We start from the raw sequence: 11,624 nt of genomic DNA, 5'->3' as shown, positions 1-11,624 counted from the left end.
GTAAAAATTTGTTTAAATAATAAAGTAATAGAGCATTTTGCAAAATTTCACGATTTTTCGACTTTTTTCGATTTTCAGTCCCTTTTTTATCGTATTCCAGACATTTCAAAGTCTTATTGGATGGCATAATTCACAAGACTATCGAATGGACTCTCGATAGAGAAAGTTAAAAAAAAATACTTGATTTTCAGCTTGTCATATTTTGCTGCTTGGTCACAGTATCCGTATAAATTGGGCATCATACGACAGCCCATTCCTCGGGCCACTCAACGAAAGCTTAATTCGTTTAATCCATTGATACTGGACGGAGAAATCGAGTTTTTCCCCAAAACACCAATTTTTTGCGTTTTTTTCGAAATATCGATCATTATTTCATTACTTCCGGTTTCGGGATCGTTTTTGAAATTGCGTTATGCAGCGGTCTGACTATATAGCTTTATGTTCCAGGACTTTCAGAACTGTCGATTTATCCTTTCCAAAAAATATAAGGGTTGGGAAATGGGCAGAAAATTCGAAAAAAAATCGAAAAATAAAGGGCGATAACTCGGAATGAAACTTATATTTCTGGTATCGGATGGTCTTCAGGTATCCAAAAATGTAGGTCAAATTTGAAAATTTTGAAAAATAACAAAAATTGTCTCTTGAACAAATTTTTTCAAATTTCGAACGCTAGAAGTCAGCGACGAAGTTTCGAAATTTCGAAATTTTCAACTGCTATCGTCCGAGAAAAGACTCAGGGTTTCTGAAAATGTCATTTGTATTAAAATAGGTACAGAATTGACGAAGCTACGGCCGTTTTTTAATTTTTATGCGCCGAACGAAATTCGGCCACTTCCGGTCTGCGCAGAAGTTTCAAAATTGTTCTAAGGAGTAGCCACCACATGGTTTCTCGATAAAAAAATTTGGTTCCAGATCGATATCTGTTTCCGATCATGGAGAAATAGGCTCCCGCGGAAAAAAATAATAATAACTAGACCTGCAAGCAGCACTGAACCGGCTTTCAGGAATCAGACAGGAAGTGTGTCATACAATAGCCCATTTATCGAGCTACCAAACGATACTTTAGATGTTTTGATCCGGTCACACCCGACGGCGAAATCCCAATTGTTCCAAGAGAACCGATTTTTTTACTGTCTTTTTTTTTAAAATATCGAATATTTTTTTGACTACTTCCTGTTTACGAATCATTATCGGGATAGATTTAACAAGTGGTATTGGAACGCTGAAGATCTATTATTTTCCTTTTTGGAGCCTATTCAGACGCTTTTATTTCGAAAACTTCTCTTATTTCCTTTCTTAAACTTCTGTTACTTAGAGTCCTAACGGTGGTCTATGGTGTGAATCCAAATTTAAAAGCCTCAATACAGTATAAATGGTCCAAAAGGGCCACAATCTTTGAAAAAAATCGAAAAATCGTTGTATCCGTAAATCTGCTTCTAATGGTATAAGGGAGGTAAAACTGTCCAATGGATCTTTCTGAAACTTCTGGTACAGGAAGTTAAGTTCCATTCCACTTGTTAAATCTATCCCGATAATGATCCGTAAACAGGAAGTAGTCAAAAAAATATTCGATATTTAAAAAAAAAGACAGTAAAAAAATCGGTGCTCTTGCAACAATCGGGATTTCACCGTCGGGTGTGACCGGAACAAAACATCTAAAGTATCGTTTGGTAGCTCGATAAATGGGCTATTGTATGACACACTTCCTGTCTGATTCCTGAAAGCTGGTTCAGTGCTGCTTGCACGTCTAGTTATTATTATTATTTATCCCGGGAGCCTATTTCTCCATGATCGAAAACAGATATCGATCTGAAACCAAATATTCTATTGGGAAACCAGGTGGTGGGTACTCCTTAAAACAATTTTGAAACTTCTGCGCAGACCGGAAGTGGCCGATTTCGTGCGGTGCATAAAAATTAAAAAACGGCCGTAGCTTCGTCAATTCTTTACCCATTTTCATACAAATGACATTTTCAGAAACCCTGAGTCTTTTCTCGGACGATAGTAGTTGAAAATTTCGAAATTTCGAAACTTCATCGCTGACTTCTAGCGTTCGAAAAATAAAAAATGTTGTTTAAAAGACAATTTTTGTTATTTTTCAAAATTTTCAAATTTGACCTACAATTTTGGATACCTGAAGACCATCCGATTCCAGAAATATAAGTTTCATTCCGAGTTATCGCCCTTTATTTTTCGATTTTTTTTCGAATTTTCTGCCCATTTCCAAACCCTTATATTTTTGGGAAAGGATAAATCGATATTTCTGAAAGTCTTGGAACATAAAGCTATATAGTCAGACCGCTGGATAAAGCAATTTCAACAACGGTCCGGAAACCGGAAGTAGTCGAAATAATATCCGATATTTCGGAAAAAAATCAAAAAATGGGTGTTTTGGGGAAAAACTCTATTTCTCCGTCCAGTATCAATGGATTAAACGAATTAAGTTTTGGTTGAGTGGCCCGAGGAATGGACTGTCGTATGATGCCCAATTTATACGGATACTATGACCAAGCAGCAAAATATGACAAGCTGAAAATCAAGTATTTTCTGATTTGGGGCGTTTTTGGACGCATTTATCTCAAAAACTTAACCTACATTTTTTTAAAAACTTTCTCTATCGAGAGTCCTTTCGGTAGTTTTGTGCATGAAAACATCCAATAAGTCTTTGAAATGTCTGAAATAGGATAAAAAAAGGGACTGAAAATCGAAAAAAAGTCGAAAAATCGTTAAATTTTGGAAAATGCTATATTATTTTATTATTTAATCAGATTTTTACGAAAAGGTTACACATTCAGATAGCTGACCTAATTACCATTCTAACGATGTATAATATGTATTGAGTTATTGAAATTTAATTTTCGATATTTTAACATTTTTGAATTTTTGGCACTTTTGAACATAAGATTTCTCAGGGCCATTTTATCTGATAAGATAATGTAATATATCATTACAGAGCCCCGTGGCTATATAATTGCCCAAATTGGTTATTAAAACTATCCCGACAATAATCTCCATACCGGACGTATTTAAAAAATGAAGAAAAAGGTTAAAAAAAAATAGCGCTCGTGCGAAAAACTTCATTTCTCCACCAGATCTTAGCGGACCAAAAGAACTAAAGTGTCGCTGGATAGCCCCATTAATGGACTATCATATGACATCTGAATGATACGATTTAGATGGCTAGAAAATAAATAATGTCACGCCGAAAATGTAGTATTTTCCGTTTTGGAGCATTTTGAGAGGCCTTTTTCTCAAACACAACAACTACGTTTTTTCTTAAACTTTTTTTACTCAGAGTCCTATGGGTGGACTATGGCGTGAGTCCAAAAATAAAAGCATTGAAATAACATAAGTTGTCCAAAAAGAGCCTCAATCTTGGAAAAAAGTTGAAAAATCCTCAAATTACTGAAAATGCTCTTCTATTATTCTTTGTTTTGAAAACAGCTCAATGGGTATTTCTGAAACATCTGGTACAGAAAGTTAACTATCCAAACAACATGTTAAAACTATCCCGACAATGATCCAAAAACCGGAAGTAGTCGAAAAAATATCCGATATTTTGAAAAAAAAAACTTTAAAAAGTAAAAATGGCGATCTTGCGAAAAAAGTGATTACAACGCCATATTTCAACGAATCAAAAGAACTAAAGTGTTATTGGATAGCCCGAACAATGGACGATCTTATGACATCTTAATGGTAAAAAAATCGCTGGTTATGCAATCTATAATGGAACGCTGAAAATCTATTTTTTTGGAGCCTATTCAGACGCTTTTATTTCGAAAACTTCTCTTATTTCCTTTCTTAAACTTCTGTTACTTAGAGTCCTAACGGTGGTCTATGGTGTGAATCCAAATTTAAAAGCCTCAATATAGTATAAATGGTCCAAAAGGGCCACAATCTTTGAAAAAAGTCGAAAAATCGTTATATCTGTAAATCTGCTTCTAATGGTATAAGGGAGGTAAAACTGTCCAATGGATCTTTCTGAAACTTCTGGTACATGAAGTTAAGTTCCCATACCACTTGTTAAATCTATCCCGATAATGATCCGTAAACAGGAAGTAGTCAAATAAATATTCGATATTTAAAAAAATAAGACAGTAAAAAAAATCGGCGCTCTTGCAACAATCAGGATTTCACCGTCGGGTGTGACCGGATCAAAACATCTAAAGTATCGTTTGGTCGCTCGATAAATGGGCTATTGTATGACACACTTCCTGTCTGATTCCTGGAAGCCGGTTCAGTGCTGCTTGCAGGTCTAGTTATTATTTTTTTTTTCCGCGGGATCCTATTTCTCCATGATCGAAAACAGATATCGATCTGGAACCAAATTTTCTATTGGGAAACCATGTAGTGGCTACTTGATAAAGTATTTTTGAAACTTCTGCGCAGACCGGAAGTGGCCGAATTTCGTGCGGTGCCAAAAAATTAAAAAACGGCCGTAGCTTCGTCAATTCTGTACCTATTTTCATACAAATGACATTTTCAGAAATTTCGAAACTTCGTCGCTGACTTCTAGCGTTCGAAAAATGAAAAATTTTGTTTAACAGACAATTTTTTTTATTTTTCAAAATTTTCAAATTTGACCTACATTTTTGGATACCTGAAGACCATCCAATTCTAGAAATATAAGTTTCATTCCGAGTTATCGCCCTTTATTGTTCGATTTTTTTCGAATTTTCTGCCCATTTCCTAACCCTTATATTTTTGGGAAAGGATAAATCGATATTTCTGAAAGTCCTGGAACATAAAGCTATATAGTCAGACCGCTGGATAAAGCAATTTCAACAACGGTCCGGAAACCGGAAGTAGTCGAAATAATGTCCGATATTTCGGAAAAAAATCAAAAAATGGGTGTTTTGGGGAAAAACTCGATTTCTCCGTCTAATATCAATGGATTAAACGAATTAAGCTTTCGTTGAGTGGCCCGAGGAATGGACTGTCGTATGATGCCCAATTTATACGGATACTATGACCAAGCAGCAAAATATGACAAGCTGAAAATCAAGTATTTTCTGATTTGGGGCGTTTTTGGACGCCTGTATCTCGAAATCTTAACCTCAACTTTTTTTTTAACTTTCTCTATCGAGAGTCCATTCGATAGTCTTGTGAATTATGCCATCCAATAAGACTTTGAAATGTCTGGAATACGATAAAAAAAGGGACTGAAAATCGAAAAAAGTCGAAAAATCGTGAAATTTTGCAAAATGCTCTATTACTTTATTATTTAAACAAATTTTTACAAAAAGATTACAGATTCGGATAGCTGACCTAATTACGATTCTAACGATGTATAATATGTATTGAGTTATTGAAATTTAATTTTCGATATTTTGACATTTTTGCATTTTTGGCACCTTTGAACATAGGATTTCTCAGGAACATTTTATCTGATCAGATAATGTAATATATCATTACAGAGCCCTGCCGCTATTTAATTGCCCAAACTGGTTATTAAAACTATTCCGACAATAATCTCCATACCGGAAGTATTCAAAAAAAGGTTTAAAAATTGTCGCTTTTGCGAAAAGCTGGATTTCTCGGTCAGATATTACCGGACCAAAAGAAGTAAAGTGTCTTTGGATAGCCCCATTAATGGACTATTATATGGCATCTCAATGGCAAGATTTCGATGGTTAGAAAATAAATTGTGGTACGCCGAAAATCTAGTATTTTCCGTTTTTGGAGCCTTTTTAGACGTCTTTTTCTAGAAAACGACAACTCCGATTTTTCTGAAACTTTTCTAACGCAGAGTCCGATGGGGGGGGGGGGCTATGGCGTGAGTCCAACAATAAAGGCATTGAAATAACATAAGTTGTCCAAAAAGAGCCTCAATCTTGGAAAAAAGTTGAAAAATCCTTAGATTACTGAAAATGATCTTCTAATTTTGTTTCTTTGGAAAACAGCCGAATGGATTATTCTGAAACTTCTTGTACAGAAGGTAAGGTAACCAAACAACTTGTTAAAGCTATCCCGACAATGATCCAAAAAACGGAAGTAGTCGAAAAAATTTCGGATATTTTGAGAAAAAAAACCCCGTAACAATTAAAAAAATGGAGATCTTGCGAAAAAAGTGATTACTACGCCAGATTTCACCAAATCTAAACAACTAAAGTGTCATTGGATAGTTCGAACAATGGACAATCTTATGAGATCTAAATGGTAAAAATTCGCTGGTTAGGCAATATGTAATGGAACGCTGAAAATCTATTGTTTTTCTTTTTGGAGCCTATTCAGACGCTTTTATTTCGAAAACTTCTCTTATTTCCTTTCTTAAACTTCTGTTACATTGAAGCACAACTAATTCCTGTCCTGAGTACTCTGTATATAATATAACGTTTTCTAAATATGCCTTAGATGGTAGCCACAAGTCGACAATTTTTGTTTTGTATTTTTCCCATTTTGTTCATAAGGTAAATGTAATTTTTCAGACACCTGATGACATTTATACTTATTGTTTCAATAGATTCTAATAACCCCCTTTGCAGTTAATATGAAAGCTTTCATATCTGCTATGCAGATCTAGTTATTATTATTATTTTTTTTATTTTTTTGTGTTTTTCCTGCAAATCTTATATCTCAGAATCTAACCGTGGGATCTTTCTGAAACTTTGACCTACCCCCCCAAGAATGGGTGGTGGCTTTGGAATAGGTATGTTTTCAAAACGTTTTACACATCCGATATCACCGAATTTTACGAACGAATGCATTTGACCTACATTGCTGTAACTTTGTGACTTTTTGACCTATTTTACTAAAAAAAAAATCCTTGAGTACCTTGAATCATTTACTTCAAATCTGCTATTTCGGATTTTCGAATTTCAAAAATTCGTCGCTGTGAGTTCGAACCGGAAGTTAAAATCAACTTGACAACTTCTTTAATAGTTGCACGATTTTCATGAAATTCAGTATGTAAGTAGATATTACCGATACAACTTGAAAAATGTCATTAGAAATTTTCTGTATTATCTCCCCTTGATGCAATTAAGGATCAAAGTTTTAAAAAAAATCGACGAAATATAGGTCCGATTGCCTTGAACTTGTATTTCTTTACTAGTTACGACGCTACTGATTCGTACACAAAAAATGGAGTTTGTAGCCCAAACCGGAAGTGCCACCATCTTGAAATGTGAAATATCGCTAAGGCTTTTTTGATATTTTACTTACAGACAAGGGGATTATATTTTCCAAATCCTTAAAGGAAAGCCCATAAAATGTAGGCAGTAGAATTTTGATTTAGGTCAACTGATGGACGCCATTTTGAATTGAAAATGAAAAATAGTGAAAAATCCACATTAATGGGCTTGAAAACATACACAATTGGTCGTGACTTAGAGAATGTGTCTCCTATTACCGAAATTATTACATTTCAGGATAGCCTGGATCATGGTTGAATGTTTGGTATTTGAATATTTCAAAAATTCGAATTTCGCCTTTGATGTTTTCCGTGCCGACAAAGTTGTTTTCGAGTTTAGCTGGTTTTGATTTCGCGCATGCGCTACACTGGAACCAACGGTACCATGAATACTAAATTCCGGCGAGCAACTTTTCACGTTGGTACCTAGGTACCCTGAAAATTTCAAGGTAATACCTGCATTCGTTCAAGTCGTTTGTTCTTGTCACCTGCCTTTCGTCGTTTTTTTTTTTTTTTTTAAGTCAATTTACGGCTTCCATGAGGGGAAAAAAGTGGAATTTCGCCACGACACCAGCGCCGTTTGTCCGAAAACCATGAAATTTGGAAAGAATACGCCCATTACCACCCCGGACTCTGTGCCTTACTCCCATTTTGATCCGATTAAAAAAAAAGAGTTTTAGCAAAAAACCGATTTTCGGAATTTAATATTGGTTTTAATTAATTTTGAAATTGCAAATGGAAAGAGATTTTATCGCCTCTTCCTTATGTGATAGGTATTGGTACTATACACATTATCCTTAAAAGACAATTTTTTAAAATGACCGTAACGATGTATCGACACTAGAAACCGAAATCGCCTATTTTGACCTTTTTTGACTGCTGAGGCATCCTTCCGGTGGTCAAAATCTCTGGAATTTCTAGCGGTTGGCTGCGCCGCGATGATATTTATCACATATTAAATTGAGAAAATCCTCAGATATCAAGAACAATAAAAATTCGATAAAATACGGCAATTTTTTAAGCAAAAAACCTTTGATTGTTGGGGGTGGGTTTTGAATTTATTTTGAACGTTCTCGGAATCCAACACTCTTCTATTTTTAATATGTAATAGCTAGAATCCCAAGGTTCATTCTGTGCAAATTTGAAGGCAATCGGAGCACAGGAACGTTGCCTGGGTAGAGCAAATCAACCCGGTCGCGAAAATTTACTCATACTTCAAAGTGATTATCATGTTGTGTTATGATTCCATGTTAGATCAATCTGAGTCCCTGATCCACCGTCACCTACCAAACCACTCCGAAATATACCCAAAATCCCAAAATCGACCGTAATTTCTTTTTACTTCGCGCATGCGCCACGCTTGAACCAAAGGTACGTTGACTACCAAATTCCGGCGAGGAACTTTTCACGTTGGTACCTAGGTGCACTGAAAACTTCAAGGCGATACCTGCACTCGTTCAGGTCGTTTGTTCTTGACACGGTTCCTGCCGTTCGTTTTTTTCCGCCATTTACGGCTTCTGTAAGGGCGAAAAAAGTGGAATTTCGCCACGACACCGGCACCGATTGTTCCAAAACCATGAAATTTGGACACAATACACCCATTACCACTCTGTGACTTACTCCCATTTTGATCAGATTAAAAAAAGGAGTTTCAGCAAAAAATAAACAACCGATTTTCGGAATTTAAATTTGGTTTTAATTAATTTTGAAATTCCAAATGCAAAGGGATCTTATCGCCTCTTCCGTATGTGATTGCTATTAGTACTATACACATTATCCGTAAAAGACATTTTTTTTTAAAATGAGCGCAACACCAAAAACCGAAATCGACTATTTTGACTTTATCATACATTAAATATTATATGCCATAGGTTAATTTTTATACGCCCACATTGAAATGTGGTCGTATATTGTCGTCGCCGCCGTCCGGACGGCTAAAGTTAATATCCGATTACTTTAAATTTATACACAGTGTTTAAGGTCATGAGACGAAGAAGCCTATTGATTTTCAGCGATTTCCGATAATTACTGTCAGAATTATGGTCCTTGACCACTTCAAAAAATCTTGTGCACGCTCTAGAGGTTAAATTCAATATCCGATTGACTTTAAATTGATACACAGTGTTTAAGGTCATGAGATGAAGAAGCCAATTGATTTTCAGCGATTTCCAATAATTACTGTCAGAGTTATGGCCCTTCATCACTTAAAAAAAATCTCGTGGATGCTCTAGAGGCCAAATTCAATATCCGATTGACTTTAAATTTATACAGTGTTTAAGGTAAGAAGCCAATTGATTTTAAGCGATTTCCGATTGAATCCTTTGAAAATCACACCTAACTCTAAAACTAAAGGCAAGAAACGGGCCGGTTTACATTGAAGCATAACTAATTCTAATAAACCCCTTTGCAGTTAATATAAAAGCTTTCATATCTGCTATGCAGATCTAGTTATTAAGCTTTCATATGTATAACATATGAAAGCTTATTGTTTCTGTTAAGATTATTCCTATTATTATTATTTTTTTTTTTTTGGTGTCATTTCTACAAATCGGATTTCTCAGAATCTAACCATAGGATCAATCTGAAACTTTGACCTACCCCCCCCCCCCCCAAAAAAAAAATGGGGTGCGAATGTTGATTAAATATATTTTCAAATCGTTTTTCGAATCCGAAATCACAGAATTTTACGAACAAATTCATTTGACCTACATTACTGTAACTTTGTAACTATTTGACCTATTTTACTAATTCTTTTTTTGAGGGGTGCCTTGAAACATTTACTTAAAATCTGCAATTTCGAATTTTCGAATTTCGAAAATTCGTCGCTGTGATTTTGAACCGGAAATTGAGATCAATTTGACAACTTCCTTAATAGTTGCACGATTTTCATGAAATTTAGAATGTAAGTAGATCTTATCAATGCGACTTCAAAAATATCATTAGAAATTTTCTAAATTATCTCCCCTTGATGAAATTAAGGATCAAAGTTTTCAAAAAAATCGACGAAATATAGGTCAGATTGCCTTGATTTTTTTTTTCTTTACTAGCTACGACACTACTGATTGAGTTTGTAGCTCAAACCGGAAATGCCACCATCTTGAAATGTGAAAATTACATAAGGCTCTTTTGATATTTTACTTACAGACAAGGCAATTATATTTTCCGAATCCTTGAAGGAAAGCCGAAAAACGGTAGAACACAATTTTGATTTCCGGCAAATGATGGACGCCATTTTGAATTGAAAATGACAATTAGTGAAAAATCCACATTTATGGGCTTGAAAACATATACAATTGGTCGTGATCTAGAGAATATGTCTCCTATTACCGAAATTAATACATTTCAGGATAGCCTGGATCATGGTCGAACGTTTGGTATTTGAATATTTCAAAAATTCGAATTTCTCCTTTGATGTTTTCCGTGCCGAAATTTTGCAAAATGCTCTATTACTTTATTATTTAAACAAATTTTTACAAAAAGATTACAGATTCGGATAGCTGACCTAATTACGATTCTAACGATGTATAATATGTATTGAGTTATTGAAATTTAATTTTCGATATTTTGACATTTTTGCATTTTTGGCACCTTTGAACATAGGATTTCTCAGGAACATTTTATCTGATCAGATAATGTAATATATCATTACAGAGCCCTGCCGCTATTTAATTGCCCAAACTGGTTATTAAAACTATTCCGACAATAATCTCCATACCGGAAGTATTCAAAAAAAGGTTTAAAAATTGTCGCTTTTGCGAAAAGCTGGATTTCTCGGTCAGATATTACCGGACCAAAAGAAGTAAAGTGTCTTTGGATAGCCCCATTAATGGACTATTATATGGCATCTCAATGGCAAGATTTCGATGGTTAGAAAATAAATTGTGGTACGCCGAAAATCTAGTATTTTCCGTTTTTGGAGCCTTTTTAGACGTCTTTTTCTAGAAAACGACAACTCCGATTTTTCTGAAACTTTTCTAACGCAGAGTCCGATGGGGGGGGGGGGGCTATGGCGTGAGTCCAACAATAAAGGCATTGAAATAACATAAGTTGTCCAAAAAGAGCCTCAATCTTGGAAAAAAGTTGAAAAATCCTTAGATTACTGAAAATGATCTTCTAATTTTGTTTCTTTGGAAAACAGCCGAATGGATTATTCTGAAACTTCTTGTACAGAAGGTAAGGTAACCAAACAACTTGTTAAAGCTATCCCGACAATGATCCAAAAAACGGAAGTAGTCGAAAAAATTTCGGATATTTTGAGAAAAAAAGCCCCGTAACAATTAAAAAAATGGAGATCTTGCGAAAAAAGTGATTACTACGCCAGATTTCACCAAATCTAAACAACTAAAGTGTCATTGGATAGTTCGAACAATGGACAATCTTATGAGATCTAAATGGTAAAAATTCGCTGGTTAGGCAATATGTAATGGAACGCTGAAAATCTATTGTTTTTCTTTTTGGAGCCTATTCAGACGCTTTTATTTCGAAAATTTCT

Source organism: Patella vulgata, chromosome 5 (genome assembly GCF_932274485.2).
Source record: "Patella vulgata chromosome 5, xgPatVulg1.2, whole genome shotgun sequence".
NCBI classification, from domain to species: Eukaryota; Metazoa; Mollusca; class Gastropoda; family Patellidae; genus Patella; species Patella vulgata.
The sequence above is the reverse complement of the archived record's forward strand: the minus strand, read 5'-3'. Positions refer to the sequence as shown.